Here is a 17,503-nt window from a genome sequence, read left to right as displayed (position 1 = left end):
AATGCTTGGAAGTATTCCAAGGAGCTTTACTGGAATGTTATTGCATCATATGGCACTAAGCCTGAGCAGTAGAGTCTTTGGTCAGTGGACAAAAAACTTCTCAAAGAAATGAGCTATAAGGAGCATTGAATATGGGGAGGGTGTGATGTCACAGGAGTGATCCATGGCAAGAATTCCAGAGCCGTGTGTGGATGGTTGCTATAGTGTGATTGGACAGTGGGGGTGGGTGACTGATAAGTAGGGTGACAAATCAGGGGTGTTAAGTGTGATGATGTTGTCGTTGGAGCTGAGGATTGCCATTGTTTTTGGATGGTGTTGCCAAGAGGCAGGAAGGTGACAAGGATAATGCTCTGGGTCAGGACACAAAACCTTTGCTCCTGGATCACTGACTGCATAGAAAAGGATGGAACTAGGTTACCCTGTGGATCTTGGAAGGTGATAAGCCAAAGTCTGCCAGACAACCCAACGAGTGTGGGTACCAGAGCAGTAGGTAGTGAGATTGAGGGAAAGATAGAGGTTAGGGTAAGTAAGTCTGAAACGAAGGACAGGTAGAAACGGGTTAATGAACACAATGATGCTGATGTGCTGAAGTGTATTTATTTTAATGCAAGGAGTATTGCGGGTAAGGTAGATGAACTTAGAGTCTAGGTTAGTACATGGAACTACCATGTTGGAGCCTTTACAGAAGTGTGGTTGAGAGAGGGGCAGAACTGGCAGCTCGACTTTCCAGGGTTTAGATGTTTCAGACATGATAAAGGGGGATGTAAAAGAGTTGCACTACTGTCATGGCTGCGCTTAGAGAGGACATCCTGGAGGGCTCATCCAGTGAACCATGTGGTAGAGCTCAGAAATAAGAAAGGCACAATCACTATGATAGAGTTATATTATTGGCCTCTAAGTAGCCAGTGGAAAATAGAGAGGAACAGACATGCTGGCAGATTATGGAAAAATGCACAATCAACAGGGTTGTTGTAGTGGGTGATTTTAATTTCCCCAGTATTGACTGCGACTTCCTTGGTGCCAGAGGCTTAGATGGGGCAGCATTTTGATGAATCCAGAAGGGTTTCTTGAAATGGTATGTAGATAGTCCAACCAGAGATGAGACCATGCTAGACCTTGTACTGGGAAATGAGTCTGGCCAGGTGATCGGAGCTTTAATGGGAGAGCATTTTGGGAACAGTAATCAGAACTATCTTGGAACTGAGTCATAGATAAGGGTAAGACTGGACCTTCGAGCAAAGTGCTAAATTAGGGTAAGGCTAATTGACAAGAGTACTGGGCAAGAACTGATAAGATAAGATATACTTATTTGTCATATGTATATTGAAACACACAGTGAAATGCATCTTTTTGTGTAGAGTGTTCTGGGGCAGCCTGCAAGTGTCGCCACGCTTCCGGCACCAACGTAGCATGCTCACAACTTCCTAACCCGTATGTCTTTGGAATGTGGGAGGAAACCGGAGCACCCGGAGGAAACCCATGCAGACACGGGGAGAACATACAAACTCCTTATAGACAGCGTCTGGAATTGAAGCCGGGTCTCTGGTGCTGTAATAGTGTTACACTACCATGCCTGCCCTGATGGGAGTGTAGATTTGGTGTGGCTGTTATTGGGTAAGTCCGCATGTCAGTTGTTTACCTACATGTTCTTGTGAGGAACAAGAATGGCAAGGTTTAGGAACCTTGGATGATGAGTGATGTTGTAAATTTAGTCAAAAAGAGAAAGGAAGCATAAAACAGGGCCCTTCTAATTGCTTCTGACAGAGGGCTTGATGGAAACTTTTGCAGGCCAACTGATCTTGTCACGAACAACTTTATTAAATCACTCCCTTTTGCACTTACCAAATTAGGTAACCCAATAGTTAAACATACAATACAAATATGGTTTCAATTTTGTAAATTTTTTGGATTGAATAAATTTAACTTGTCAAGTCCTATTCAATCTAATTTTTTCTTTCAACCATCCAGAGTTGACTCAGCTTTTTCTATATGGAAAAGTAAGGGAATAATATGTTTTTGTGATCTATTCATTGATAACTGTTTTTCATCTTTTGAACAATTGTCTAATAAATACAATTTGTCTAGATCACACTCTTTTTGATATTTGCAGATTAGAAATTTTTTAAAAGCTACTATACCCTCTTTTCCGACACCATATAAAACTGAAATTACAGAAAAAATTTTAGGTCTTAATCCTTATCAGAAGGGCTTGATAGCAATAATCTATGATTTAATTATGAAAATACATCCAGAATCACTGGACAAAATTAAGAATGAATGGGAAAGCGAACTCCAGACACCTTTACCTACAGAGACATGGAAGAAAATTCTTCAATTAGTTAATACATCTTCAATGTGTGCCAGACACTCTTTGATACAATTTAATGTAGTGCACAGGACCCATATGTCAAAGGATAAACTAGCCCGTTTTTATCACCATTTTAATCCTATATGTGACAGATGTAAATTGAATGTGGCTTCTCTGACACACATGTTTTGGTCCTGTCCTCTTTTGGGAAAATATTAGAAAGATATTTTTAACATTATCTCAACTGTATTGAATATTGATTTAGAACCTCACCCTATCACTGCAATTTTTGGATTACCAATGATAGAGTCTCGCCATTTATCTGCTTCCGCTTACCATATGATTGCCTTTGTCACATTAATGGCCAAACGATCCATTTTGCTTAAACGGAAGGATCCAATACCCCCTACTACTTTTCAATGGTTTTCTCAAACTATATCATGTCTAAACTTGGAAAAGATTAGGAGCGGTACTGTCGATCCTTCGCTTAAATTTGAAGACATTTGGAGTCCGTATATTCAATACTTTCATATGATATAGATCTCTTTTCAATAACTTTTCAATTTAAAGGAATGGAGTTGACGACATAATATTGCTCTGTTTTTATTGAGAAATTTCAGTCCAGTTTTTTTTTCTTTTTTTTTGAAATTTTCTTTATAGTTTAGTTTGTTATTTACAATTTTTTTTATTGATTTGGGGATTTTTTTATATATACAATAAATCTTTTTCTTTCTTCTCTTTTATATTATATTCATCTAAGAGATTGTGAGATCTAAAGATTTTTTTAATATATTTTGCTTTTTATGATTATCTATGTCATGATTGCTCTCTTGATCTCTGTATTACATGTACATTAATGTTATATTATTAATCTGTATTAATTTCGAAACTGATAAAAAGATTGAAAGGGAAGAAAGAACTTCATTAAAAGCCTTGCCATTAATTAATCTCAGGCCATATAGGAGCAGAATTAGCCCATTCAGCCCATCATGTCTGCCCTACCATTTAATTAACCCCCTTACCAATCAAGAACCTATTAATCTCTACCTTAATACACCCAATGATTTTGCCTCCATAGCCCTCTGTGCAATGAATTCCACAGATTCACTACCCTCTGGCTGAAGAAATTCCTCCTCAACTTAGTTTTAAAGGGACATGTCTTTATTCTGAGACTGTGCCCTCAGATCCTAGACTGTCCTATTAATAAAAATGTCCTCTCCATGGTCACTCTATCAAGGCCTTTCAGTTTCCAGTACGTTTCAATAAGATCTTCCCTCATCCTTCTGAGCTCCATGGAGTACAAGCCCAGAGTTATCAAATGCTCATCATGGGTTAAGCCTTTCATTTCTGGGATCATTTTTGTGAACTGTCTCTGGACCCTCTTCAGGGCCAGCCCATCCTTCCTTAGATATGGAGCCCAGAATTGTTCACAATATTCCAGATGTGGTCTGACCGATTCCTTAAAGCCTCAGCAGTCTTGAGTCTTAGTCTTGAGAACAGATGCAAATTATTCTGGTGAATGACCAGAGCAAGTGAGAGGGGAGAATGATGGGAGAGGGGAGAATGATGGGAGAGGAGAGAAGAGAGAATATCTGGGGTGGGTGGGGTCTTTGATTATGTTGGCTGCTTTACCGAGGTAGCGGGAAGTGTAGACAGAGTCCATGGAGGGGAGGTTCGTTTCCATGATGTGCTGAGCTGTGTCCTCAACTCTCTGCAGTTTCTTGTGGTCTCGGGCACAGCAGTTGCCGTACCGAGCCGTGATGATTCCAGATAGGATGCTTTTTATGGTCATTGATAAAACTTGTGAGCATCAAAGGGGACGTGCCAAATTTCTTTAGCCTCCTGAGGAAGCAGAGGTGCTGGTAAACTTTCTTGGCCATGGTGTCTACATGGTTGGACCAGGACAGGCTATTTATGATGTTCACTGCTAGGAACTTGAAACTCTCAACTCTCTTGACTTGAGCACCGTTGATGTAAACAGGAGAGTGTGCATCGCCCCCACCCCCTTCCTGAAGTCAATGACCAGCTCTTTTGTTTTGCTGACATTGTGGGAAACGTTGTTGTCATAACACCATGTCACTAAGCTCTCTATCTCCTGTGAATGGAAGTGTGAGTTGTGAGGATCAACGATGTACAAGAAAGCTGACTAGTTCAATGTGCAACTTTTACAGGTTTTTTTCCGGCTAGAATAAACTTTGCCAATAGTAAGCCAAGACTTTAAATTATTAATGAGCTTAGAGTCTGAGGATGCCATGAGATGTAATATATATCCTGTAACTGTTCATTAGTTCCCATCAGTAAATACATGGAGTGCAGGAGTTAGAAGAAATGCTGGCTGGAGCATCATTTCCAGCATAGCAGCTTCATTGGATTTCAGTGCAGATGGCTAAAGAGTGCACAGTTGCTCAGCTACAGGGGCATTGCCCACAGTTAACATAGTGGAGAGCCATGATAATCACCTTAACCATAGAACCATACAGCACAAAACAGGCCCTTCGGCCCACCATGTTGTGCCGTCCATCAAACCACCCTCACACTATCTAACCCTTTCCTCCCACATATCCCTCTATCTCACATTCCTCCATGTGCCTATCCAACAAACTCTTGAACCTGTCCAATGTATCTGCCTCCACCACCACCCCAGGCTGTGCATTCCATGCACCAACCACTCTCTGGGTGAAAAACCTCCCCCTGACATCTCCCCTGAACCTCCCACCCATAACCTTAAAGCCATGCCCCCTCGTCTTGAGCATTGGTGCCCTGGGAAGGAGGCGCTGGCTGTCTACTCTATCTATTTCTCTCAATATTTTATATACCTCTATCATGTCTTCCAAGTATATCTTCCATACCTTCCACAACTTCCAAGAGGATTTGTGTGAGCAGTTTGAGGGAAATGGTAATTCATCATTCTCTCTTGTTCTATGTTCCCCACTCCCACTTGTATTGTGCTGAAAGTTTGCACAAGTTTGTCACTGCACTCCGGACCATCTTCTGTTGAATTTATTATCTTGGACAGATCTCTCCCTTAACTGCCTGTGAGAACCCCTGCCTAGATATTCCAAAAAATTCCTGTATCTCCTTTTCCTCTTGGTCTTCTGGGGCTTGCTTGGTTGCTTTTACTGTGGCGGGGTATCTCCCAGTTTTGTCTTCCCCTTGAATTTCGAAAGCTTGTTGCTCTATCAATGTGACTATTGGGACTGGGTGAGGGGGAGGGGAGGGAATAGACAGACACACAGGTGTTTAATTGTGTCACATCAAAATGGGACCTGTTTGATGGGCTGACCATCCACCAGTATTGCTTCTAATATAAAAGCAAGCATGAAACGCTGAGACTTTATAGGGCATTGGTCAGACCACATTTGGAGTATTATGAGCAGTTTTGGGCCCCATATCTAAGAAAGGATGTGCTGGCATTGGAAAGGGTCCAAAGGAGGTCTACGAGAATGATCCCGGGGCTACAAGGGTTAACGTATGAGGAGTGTTTGATGCTCTTTGCTTGTACTCACTGGAGTTTAGAAGAATGAGGGGGATCTCACTGAAACCTACCGAATATTGAAAGGCCTGGATAGAGTGGATGTGGAGAGGATGTTTCCAGTAGTGGGAGAGTCGAGGACCAAGGGCACAGCCTCAGAATAAAAGGGCGTCCCTTTAGAATTTAGATGAGGAGGAATTTCTTTAGCCAGAGGGTGGTGAATCTGTGGAATTTATTGCCATAGACGGCTGTGGAGGCCAAGTCATTGGGTATATTTAAAGTGGAGGTTCTTGATTAGTAAGGGTGTCAAAGGTTATGGGAAGAAGGCAGGATAATGAGGTTGAGAGGGAAAAATAAATCAGCCATGATCAAATGGCGGAGCAGACTCGATGGACCGAATAGTCTAATTCTGCTACTATGTCTTATGGTCAATACTTTTTGTTTTCAAGTATCCTTGCCCACTGGTCTATATTGCTCACTGTCAGGCTGTTGATACAGGTGGAGCCCATCGTGGCCAGACATCCATCCAGTCTGAATTTTGATGCCATTTTCCACAGAACAGAATCCCCTTTTATCCTTCCATATTTTAAGTTGCCAACCTTGTGTCTTGAGTTTCCAGAAGATCAATCTGCATTTCCTGGGAGAAAATTGTAGCAACATTAATGTATCTTCATTTTCACACCAGCCCTCATTGTGGGGTCAGTGGTGGAAAGGGTGAGCAGCTTCAAGTTCCTGGGTGTCAACATCTCAGAGGATCTATCCTGGGCCCAACACATTGATGCAATCAGGAAGAAGTTGTACTTTTTTTTAGGAGTTTGAGGAGATTTGGTATATCACCAAAGACTCTTACAAATTTCTATAGATGTACATTCTGACTGGTTGCAGCATTGCCTGGTATGAAGGCTCCAATGCACAGGATCGCAAGAGGCTGCAGAGGGTTGTAGACTCTGCCAGCTCCATTATGGGTACCACCTTCCCCACCATCAAGGACATCTTCAAGAGGCGGTCCCTCAAGAAGGCAGCACCCATCACTAAGGACTTGCACCATCTGGAACATGCCCTCTTCTTGTTACTACCATTGGGGAAGAGATACAGGAACCCGAAGAAAAACACTCAACAATTTAGGAACAGCTTCTTCCCCTCCGCCATCAGATTTTTGAACGGTCCATGAACACTACTTTGTTATTCCTTCTTTTGTGTTATTTACTTATTTTGTAAATTATAGTAATTTGATGTCTTTGCCCTCTACTGCTGCTGCAAAACAACAAATTTCATGACATACGTCAGTGATAATAAATCTGATTCTGATTTTCTTATAAATGATCAGTGTAAAAGACTTGAGAATAATCCTATTGGTGAAAAAAGGTAGCTAGGCTGAATGTCACGATTAATCCAATACGGTAACAGACATTGTTCCTATTCCAATATGCAAGAGAAGATTGGCATGGTGAAGTAGAGACAGGCATATTTAATGGGAGGTCTGGTGATGATTACACCAAGATTACACTCAACCAGAGCTGTTAACTCTTCACTATGTCACAAGTTTTTTTTTCTAATCCACTGCTCCCACCTCTGGAACTGCTGATTTCACCCCCCCCCCCCCCCCCCCAAAACTGCTGTTTCCCTGATTTGCTCTTCCTCTTCTCAAACAGTGATTCAAGCCACTTGGTTTTCCTAAAGAATGTTGGAGGAAGTGAAATTTGCAAACTGGTAGTTATTGCTGTTGATTGTGGACTATGGGGAATATGCACAGAAAGAGAGCTGAGGTCTGGGGCAGATCAACCGTCATCATATTAAATGGTGGGGTAGGCTTGAGGGCTGAGTGGCCTACTCCTGCCCCTATGTACACCATTCCCCCACTTACCCCCCCCCCCACCCCCCACCCAACTCCCTATTTACTCCCCAGCTTGAACATGGGGGTATGAAATCTTTTTGGGCTTTTAGCAGAACTGTTGTTTAAATTAATTTGTTGACATGAAGAGTGTGGGCAAAAATTTTCTGTTTCTCTGTGTTACAAGAAGTCAGCTTGTCGGGGCAACTCATTGCGTTCTCGACGATATGAGAAGGACTGGAATAGGAATGGTCAGTGCATCAAATGTGCCAGATTTTGACATGATTTAACTAAATGCCACCTTTCCTGCCTCCTTTAGCAATTTGTTTAGTAAACAAAAGGGAATGAATTTTTTTTTGTTGCAGTCTTTTGTTGATATGGTTGTCATTAAGGATTTATCACCCATATTCCACATTTACTTGTTGTGTATTTATTCCAGTCAAGTCTATACCAGCTCATAAAGTAATCCCATTCTCTACTAATTATTCCCAAAAACATTCTCCTCCCATTCCCATCAACTCCCCTCGGATTCTACCACTTGCCTACACATAATGGGCAATTAACCTCCCAATCTCCACGTATATGGGATGTGGGACAAAACAAGAGCACCCGGAGGAAACCCACATGGTCACAGCTCCTTCTGTCCCTCCCTCTCTCCCTCTGTCATGCTATACTCAAATACTCTACCTCACAGTAAGTTGAAGGAATCAAATTTTGGTGCTCTGTTTGTACCTGGACTGTTTGCTAAATAATGACCTTTGCATTCCCTGTTCTTCCTCATTGATTTGACCATCTGGTTTTTGCACTGTCTCTCCTTCGTAAGTAGTGAACAGTCCTTCCTGATTAGCCAGGAAGTGATATAGGAAGGTGTTGGCCCACATAACTACGTGCCAGGTCTCTCAGCTGCTGCTCAGTTCTACCACCAATGCTCTACTTTGCTTTCAAGTCGCACTTAAAGTTCTCTTACTGATGTGCTACTGAGAACTTCACTGCTGCCTTTCAATAGGACATTAAGCCACGACCCCTTTGAGAAGAGATGTGGGCTCAAACAAAGTGGAAGAGCTATTGAATGGGAAAGGAGCCTTCTAGGATTGGGACATATCTTGTGATGATACCCGAGCTCTAAATGCCATAATCCCTGGCACAAAGATTGGCAAACAGCCTTTGATACGCTATTGTCCAATCAGCCTCCTGGTGTCCAAACAAAGATGAGATTATGTGACGCCCTCTGAGACAAGTCATCGTAACTTTGAAATGAACATTACCCGCCTTCCTCTGTTTCATTCTCTCCTGCTCACTTTGAAATCAGCTTTGGGATACATTAAAATATTTGAGATGGTAAGCATTTACTGTCGGTTCTGTTTCCCTCCAGAGATTTGCCATTGCAGGGACAGGTCTGAGAGTATCTGGGTGTACTTAAGGAATAGGCTGGTGTCTGAAATTGGTTTGCCCTGTCCCTCAATGGTTCTGTACCTCCAAAGAAATGGAAGAGTTGAGAATTCTCACACTTTAGATTGAGAAAAGTGCAGCAAAAATAGAATGTGGTCCTCTGTAGACTTGTGGTTGTGAGTGTAGTGGTTGCTACATGGAGTATGTTCACACATTTGGCTGCCTGGTATGTTTGAGTTTGGTTCCCTTGGTTGGACTGTGCATGTTAACTAAAGCACAAGCTTCCATGAAATGCCTTTTATATATTTCATGTTAATGCATTATATAAATTTAGATTTAAAAAAAAATCCATAATCATTTGGTGACATGTTGGCACAGCTAGTAAGAGCTGCTGCCTCACACCTCTAGCGATCTGGGTTCGATCCTGACTTCGGCTGCTGTCTGGGTGGAGTTTGCACATTCTTCCTGTAACTATGTGGGTTCCCTCCCACATCCAAAAGACATGGGTTGGCAGGTTAATTGTCCACTGTAAGTTGTCCCTAGTGTGTAGGTGAGTGGTAGAATCTGGGGGTGGGGGGTGGTGGAGTTCCAGGATTTTGACCCAGAGACAGTGAAGGAATGGTGATGCATCTCCAAGTCAGGATGGTGTGTGGCTTGGAGGACAACTTCTAGGTGATAGTGTTCCCATTCTTGTGTTTTTGCTGTCCTTGTCCTTCTAGCTGGTAGAGGTGGTGTGTTTGGAAGGAGTCGTCTGAGGAGTCTTGGTGAGTTGCTGCAGTACATCCTGTAGGTAGTACAAACTGCATCTACTGTGCGTCAGTGATGGAGTGGTTGTGGATGGGGTGCCTATCATGCGGGCTGCTGTGTCCTGTATGGCGTTGAGCTTCTAGAAGCTGTAATCACCCAGGCAAATGGAAGGGTATTCCTTCACACCTGACTTGAGCCCTGTGGATGGTGGACAGGGTTTGGGGAGTTAGGAGGCAAGTTATTCCACAGGATTCCTGGTTTCTGATCTGCTCTTGTAGCAAAATTGAGTGTATGGCTACTCCAGTTCAGTTTCTGGTCAGTTTTAAGATGGGGAATGAAGCAGACTGTTGTTCAGCCCCTAACTAACAATGATGCTTTGAAGCTTAATAGAATTCTATGCTACTCCATATTGTGACGGATGTGTTTTTTTGGATGATGTGGTTTCAGTTTGATTCTCTTAACTGAATGGAGGAGGGATTGCTCAGTTACTTGTGTGTTTAGAGGTTTGGGGCAGGCTGCAACCAAACATTTAGCGGCTGGATTTGTTCTGATTCACCAGCTCAAGTGAACAGCCTGTTAATGGAGAAATGGAAACTCATGGTAGTACAGAGAAAAGTGGCTGCTATGGCCTGTATGGTGTTGAGCTTCTTGAGTGTCATTTGAAGCTGCACTCACCCAGGCAAGTGGAGCTGCATGGCAGTGACTGCTGACTGCACCACTGTTCAAAATTGAGGAGTTTTCAATGGAGTAAACAGCAGCTGTTCCACTGGCAGAAGACACAGCATTATGGTTACCTGCAGAAGAATCGAGGATGATGAGGGTCTGTTTTTCTTTGTTGTGCTAAGTTTTAGTTTGTAATATTCTGCTTGAAATGGTATGTAAAAGGAATGAGCAAGTACAATAAGGGGTGGATTTGCAGGGTTATGGGTGAGGTGGTCCAATTGAATAAGCTTGATGGGCTGAATGACCTCTTGTACTGTTCAGTGATTCAGAAGAACATTAACAAAATAAGCAGAAACCCTTTAACTTTGCTCCATGATTCTGGAATATCATGGTTGATTTAACCTTGGTCTCACTTTCATTTTCTGCCTGTTCGTCATGATGCTAAATTGTTCAATCTCAGCCTTGTGTACCTGTACATTCAATGACTGAGTCTCCACAGCTCTTTGGGAGAGAATTCCAAAGATTCATGATTGAGAGAAGACATTGCCTTCATCTAGTTTAAATGGTAATCTCTTATTCTGAAACCCTGTCCTCAAATTCTCAATTCCATTGAGCAGGGAAACACCTCCCCTGTGAAGCTCTTTCAGCATATTGGAATTTTCAGTAAGACCACTTCTCATCTTTCTGGATATCCAATGAGTTTATGCCTAACCCACTCAGTTGTTCTCTGTAAGACAAGCCTTCATTCCTCAATGCTCCTCTGAACTGCCTCCAAGTACATTTTGTCTTTAAGTAAGGAAAACAGAACTCTATACAGTACTCTGGGTGTACTGACCAACGTTCTATAGAGTTGTAGCAAAGAGTTCCCTGCTTTTATAACCCATCACCTTTTTAATAAAGACATCCATTCCATTTGCCTTTCTAATATCTACCGGACCTCAATGTGTGTCTTATAGAAGTACACCCAGATCCCACTTCCTTCATTTGAACCATGGTCTGTGTTTCTATTCTTATTACCCAAGTAGATAACCTCATTTAGCCCTGAGGCTTTTTGTTTGAAGTAGTTTGTCTAATCCTAAAAAGATATTAAAGAGACAGTTTATCCTCATGAGACATAAGAGCAGAAGTAGGCCATTCGGCCCTTTGAGTCTGCTCCGCCATTTGATCATGGCTGATTTTGACCTGTCAGTATATCTCTCTACCAGTCATCCAACACCCACAGTGCCTCAACCCTCACAGCCCACCAAATCCAAACCCAATTCCTGAGCCTATTCTTCACTCCACAACGCAACCTTTCCATAAAGGCACAATATTGCTTCCAACTTTTTCCATTCTTCAATGCCCAAATCCTACAATGCTCTTGAATGCCCTGACACTTCAAACACTGCCTGATACCCTGATACTTTGTGCCCCGATGTCACTAACCACCACATATCCTCCAATATTACCACTGCCCAAGTGTGCAGCGTGTTCCCACCCCTCCATTTGTAGGGGTAGTTTCTCAGTAGTAACTAATGACTCGCTGTCAATGAGAACTTAACTTATAACTGAGCTTGTTCATCATAGCTCTGTGATAATAGCTTGCTGGTGGTATTCTGTTCCTCTGCTACTCTAGTTTGCTGTTTATTAATAGTGAGAATTTACTTCTGCAAGTGTAATGCATTTGCAACCCTTATTATGCTTGGTGAATGTCAAAACAGCCTGCTTCAAAAATAAAGTAACAAAAGTAAAAGGGGGTGAGGGGCAAAAAACAAATGAGATGGTCTGGCGAGTTTGCTTGCCTGGTTTGAACGTGGTTGCTGTTCTTGGCACTGATCCATGCAAACCACTGAATACAGCAGGGAAAAGCAAGTGCTGCTGCTTATGAGCAAAACGCACAGAGTTCTGGAGAAATTCAGCAGGTCAGGCAGCATCTATGGAGGGAAATAAACAGTCGACGTTTTGGGTCGAGACCGTTCATCAGGACTGGGCGGGAAGACAGTAGAAACCAGGATAAGAAGGTTGGGGGAGGGGAGGAGCACAAGCTGGCAGGTGATAGGTGAGTTCAGGTAAGGGAGGAAGGTAGGTAGGTGGGTGGGGGAGGGGGAACGAAAGGGAGTGATGCGAGAAGCTGAGAGGTGATAGGTAGAAGAGGCAAAGGGCTGAAGAAGAAGGAATCCGGTAGGAGAGGACAGTAGACCATGGAACAAAGGGAAGGAGGTGGGGAATAGATGGGTTGTCATGAGGGCAGGGGAGGGGAAAGAGAAGGGGTGAGGAGGCTACAGGAATGAGGGAAAACGGGGGGGGGGAGGCAATAAGAGGAGAGGGTTACCAGAAGTTAGAGAAATCGATGTTGAGGCCGTCAGGTTGGAGATTACCAAGGCAGAATATGAGGTGTTGTTCCTCCAACCTGCGTCTGGCCTCAACGCGGCAGTAGAGGAGGCCATGGATAGACATATCGGCATGGGAGTGGGATGTGGAATTGAAGTGGCTGGCCCCTGGGAGATCCTGGCAGTCGTGGCAGACGGAGTGATGGTGCCCGATTAAAGCGGTCACTCAGTCTGCGTCGCGTCTCACTGATGTACAGGAGGGCGCACTGGGAGCACCGGATGCAATAACTGACACTCTTGGAATCACAGGTGAAGCACTGCCTCACCTGGAAGGACTGTCTAGGGCCCTGAATGGTGGTGAGGGAGGAGGTGTAGCACTTTGTATGGTTGTAGGGATAAGTGCCGGGAGGGTGATTGGTGGGGAGGGATGAGTGGACAAGGGAGTTGCGGAGAGAGCAATCCCTGTGGTTGGGGGGGGGGTGGGGGGGAGAGATGTGCCTGGTGGTGGGATCCCATTGGAGGTGGTGGAAGTTGTGGAGAATGATGTGTTGGATGTGGAGGCTCATGAGCTTGTAGGTGGGGACAAGGGGAACCCTGTCTCTGTTATGTCAGAGGGTGGGATTGGGTGAGGGCAGACGCTGCATTGATGGTGGTGGAAGGGAAAGCCCGTTTACTGGAAAAAGAGGACATCTCTGATATCCTGGAATGGAAAGTCTCATCGTGGGAACAGATGCAATGGAGGCAGAGGAACTGGGAGAAGGGGATAGCATCCTTGCAAGTGACAAGGTGGGAAGAGGTGTAGTCAGGGTAACTGTGAGAGTCAGTGGGTTTGTAAAAGATGTCGGTGGTTAATCTGTCTTCAAAGATGGAAACGGAGAGATCCAGAAAGGGGAGAGAGGTGTCGAAGATGGACCAAGTGAATTTGAGGGCAGGGTGGAGGTTGGAGGCAAAGTCGATGAAATTGACGAGCTCAGCATGGGTGCAGGAAGCAGCCCCAATGCAGTCGTCAATGTAGTGGAAAAAGGGAGCATTGCCGGTGTAGACTTGGAACGTGGCTTGCTCCATGTGGTCAACGAAAAGGCAGCTATAGCTGGGCCCATGCGAGTGCCTGTGGCTACACCTTTGGTTTGGAGAAAGTGGGAGGAGCCGAAAGAGAAGTTGTTGAGGGCAAGTACCAGTTCTGCCAGACGGAGGAGGGTCGTGGTGGAGGGGAACTGGTTGGGTCTGTTGTTGAGAAAGGAGTGGAGAGCCTTAAGGCCTTCCTGATGGGGGATGGAAGTGTACAGGGACTCAACATCCGTAGTGAAAATGAGGTGGTCAGGGCTGGGGAACTGGATGTTGTTGAAGTGATGGAGAGCGTGTGAAGTGTGCACTCCATCTGTCCTGCCCATCTGTTTCCCACCTCCTTCCCTTCATTCCATGGTCTACTGTCGTCTCCTACTGGATTCCTTCTCCTTCAGCCCTTTGCCTCTTCCACCTATCACCTCTCAGCTTCCCGCATCACTCCCTTTTGTTCCCCCTCCCCCACCCCCACCCACCTATCTTTCCCCCTCTCACATGGACTCACCTATCACCTGCCAGCCTGTGCTCCTCCCCCTCTCCCAACCTTCTTATTCTGGCTTCTGCCCTCTTCCTTTCCAGTCCTGATGAAGGGTCTTGGCCCGAAACATCGACTGTTTATTTCCCTCCATAGATGCTGCCTGTCCTGCTGAGTTCCTCCAGCATTTTGTGTGTTGCTCCAGATTCCAGCATCTGCGGAATCTCTTGTGTCTCCATTTGCTGCTTTTTATGAATCAGCAATTCTGCTCCAAGTTCCTGCAGGTTCTGGTAATGTTTCTGAATTGTTTGGGAAAAAGTGAAAGAAAGCAATATAATGTTCTGCTGACGCCCAAGGTTAGCAAGGGCCGTGATGTCTTCTGTATCAGAATCAGATTTATTATCACTGACATGTGATGTGAAATTAGTTGTTTTGCAGCAGCAGTACAGTGCAAAGGCATAAAAATGTATAAATTACAAAAGTAATTAGTGGAGAATAAAAAAGGAATAATGTTCATGGATTGTTCAGAAATCTGATGGTGGAGGGGAAGAAGCTGTTCCTGAATTGTTCAATGTGGGTCTTCAGGCTCCTCCACCTCCTCCTCTATGGTAGTAATGAGAAGAGGGCATGTCCTGGATGGTGATGGTCCTTAATGATGGATGCCGCCACCTTGAGGCACCGCCTCTTGAAGGTGTCCTCGATGGTGGGGAGATGCAGGTGTCTTGCTGGCCCAGTGGCACAGAATTAAATTGATCTGGACTGAGTGTGTGGCAGCTTGTAAGAGATGGGGACCTCTCCTCACCTGCAGCAGCAATATTGGCGTATCATCTGTTGCAAGGAGTGACCACTGCTTGGTATATGCAGAAACAAAAGTCCTATCTTCACATTCAGAATGCCCTCCAAAATGTAGTACAATAATGTTCCTGTGCTCAATTGGGGTAGGATCTGTACACGTGAATAGTCTGCTTGGAACTATTGTGCAAGGCAGAGGGCCATTGCATTCCTACACAATCTGTAATCTGGTAGCCAGTAATGTCAAGTCAGGGAACCTATCCTTGTTCAATGAGGAGTGTAAGACATCCCTGAAGGAACGAGCCATCCCTGAAAATGCAGTGCTAGCACAGGGGATTTACCTGGCATTGCTGCTACACTCATTAAACCAGCATTGGTTCCTTGCCTTGATTGCAATGGCTACCAGGTCACACATTGTGTTGGGATACAATTCTATGGTTCTCAATGGCCCTCGGATCAACGTGCAATGGGTCTACAGTCCTGCCATTTCCAAGTGTGAAGTGGGATGTGTGTAGGGGTGGGGAGAGGGAAGGACGGGGTGAGGGGGCGGGTGGAATGACAGTTAAACCACTGAGAATGGAGCTTTCATTTGATTGGAAAAGTCATCAGAATCAGATTTATTATCACTGATTTACATGTTATGAAATCTGTTGTTTTGCAGCAGCAGTACAGTGCAAAGATATAAAATTACTATAAATTACAAGAACAAATAAATAGTGCAAAATGAAAGGAATAACGAGGTAGTGTTCATGGACTGTTCAGAAATCTGATGGCAGAGGGGAAGAGGCTGTTCCTGAATCGTTGAGTGCAGGTCTTCAGGCTCCTGTACCTCCTCCCTGATGGTGGTAATGAGAAGAAGCCATGTCCCAGATCGTGAGCGTCCTTAGTGATGCTGTCTTCTTGAGGCACCGTCTCTCGAAGATGTCCTCGATGGTGGGGAGGGTTGTGCCCATGATGGAGCCGGCTGAGTCTACAACCCTCTTCAGCCTCTTGCAATCCTGTGCATTGGAGCCTTCATACCAGGGTGTGATGTAACCAGTCAGAATGCTCTCCACCGTACATCTATAGAAATTTGGAAGAGCCTTGGGTGACATACTGAATCCCCTCAAACACCTAATGAAATAGAGCCGCTGGCATGCCTTTTATGTGATTGCATTAATGTGTTTGGCCCAGGATAGATCCTCCAGGAACTTGAAGCTGCTCACCCTTTCCACCACTGACCCCTCAATGAGGAACTGGTGTGTGTTCTCCCGACTTCCCCTTCCTGAAGTCCACATCAATTCCTTGGTCTTGCAGACATTGAGTGCAAGCCATCCTGGTCAACTCAGGAACACAGCAGTCCTTCAGCCAGTTTGAATCACTCCTCATGGTTTTAAGAAACACTGGAATCCTACAGAGTCACGTCAGTTGTGTTATAGTAATGTTGCAACAAAGGTAGTTACCTGGCAAATGGTAATTCAAAAGACAATTCTCCTGCTGTGACGTCCACACTGTGCCTTCTAGCTGATTAATGACCCGGCAGCTGAGATTTAATCAGCTGTGTGCAGAGGTTTTTTGGATGAAGGCGTCAAGCAGCAGTTACCGATAACCTGCTTGGTTTGGATTTTGTTTGGTCCACTCGGCATTAGACATCCTTGCAGGCTTGGCATAACTGTGGGCAAAGGAGCAGGGGTGAGGTGAGAGGACTGCCCTTGACAGCATAATCCTCAATCGAATCGGCCACCTCCCGCGATCACAAACCTGATTTAAACAGTTTCTAAAACAAAAGTAAACTGGTGGAAGATCTCTGGGTCAGACAGCATCTGTGGAAGCAAAGAGATGGTCGACATTTCGTGTTGAGACCCTGCAACAGGACTGAGGGTGTAGAGGGAAGATAGATAATATAAAGAGGTGAGGGGGAGGGATGAGACAGAGGTTGGGAGGTGATAGGTGGAACCAGGTGGGGGAAGGTGATGAGTCTAGGTAATGATGGGGGGAGGGGGATGGAAAAGGTGAACAAAGGGTGAGAGACCCTAGGTGGACTGGTGGGAGTGGAATGGAACACAGGGGGTGGGTTACCTGAAAATGGAGAATTTAATGTTCATATCACTGGGCTGCTGGCTACCCAAGTGGAACATGAGGTGCTGTTCTTCCAGTTTGTGTTTGGCCTCACTGTGGTGGTGGAGAATGCTGAGGACAGGCAAGTCAATGTGGCAATGGGAAGGGGAGATGGAAGTCACATGCAAGCAGAAGCTCAGAATGGCTAGTGTTCTGCAAAACAGTATCACCTGTCACACCCCTCCCTCTCACTTCTATTATTGGCTAGCTCTACTCTACACTCTCAGTTCTGATGCAGGGTCTCAACCTGAAACATGGACCACCCCTTTGCCTACACAGATGCCTCTCAATCTGCTGAGTTCTTCTAGCAGTTTACCTTTTGCTAATGATTCCACTATCTGAAGTCACTTGTCTCCTT

General features: G+C 44.6%; 1 protein-coding gene across 3 annotated transcripts in view; it reads left to right on the top strand.

Moving 5' to 3' along the window:
- Positions 1 to 17,503, top strand: part of LOC127572077 (lactosylceramide 4-alpha-galactosyltransferase-like) — a 46,168-nt gene that overhangs the window by 17,880 nt on the left and 10,785 nt on the right. Inside the window, exon 1 of one of the 3 annotated variants that reach the window (XM_052018944.1) lies at positions 1,468 to 1,614. The exons of the other annotated variants lie outside the window; for them this stretch is intronic. The gene's annotated coding sequence lies outside the window, so the exon portion shown is untranslated. Of the gene's footprint in view, positions 1 to 1,467; positions 1,615 to 17,503 lie in introns of those variants that run through there. 3 annotated transcript variants of the gene reach the window in all.

Source organism: Pristis pectinata, chromosome 6 (assembly GCF_009764475.1).
Source record: "Pristis pectinata isolate sPriPec2 chromosome 6, sPriPec2.1.pri, whole genome shotgun sequence".
Taxonomy (NCBI): domain Eukaryota; kingdom Metazoa; phylum Chordata; class Chondrichthyes; order Rhinopristiformes; family Pristidae; genus Pristis; species Pristis pectinata.
This window is presented reverse-complemented; position numbering and strand designations above follow the sequence as displayed.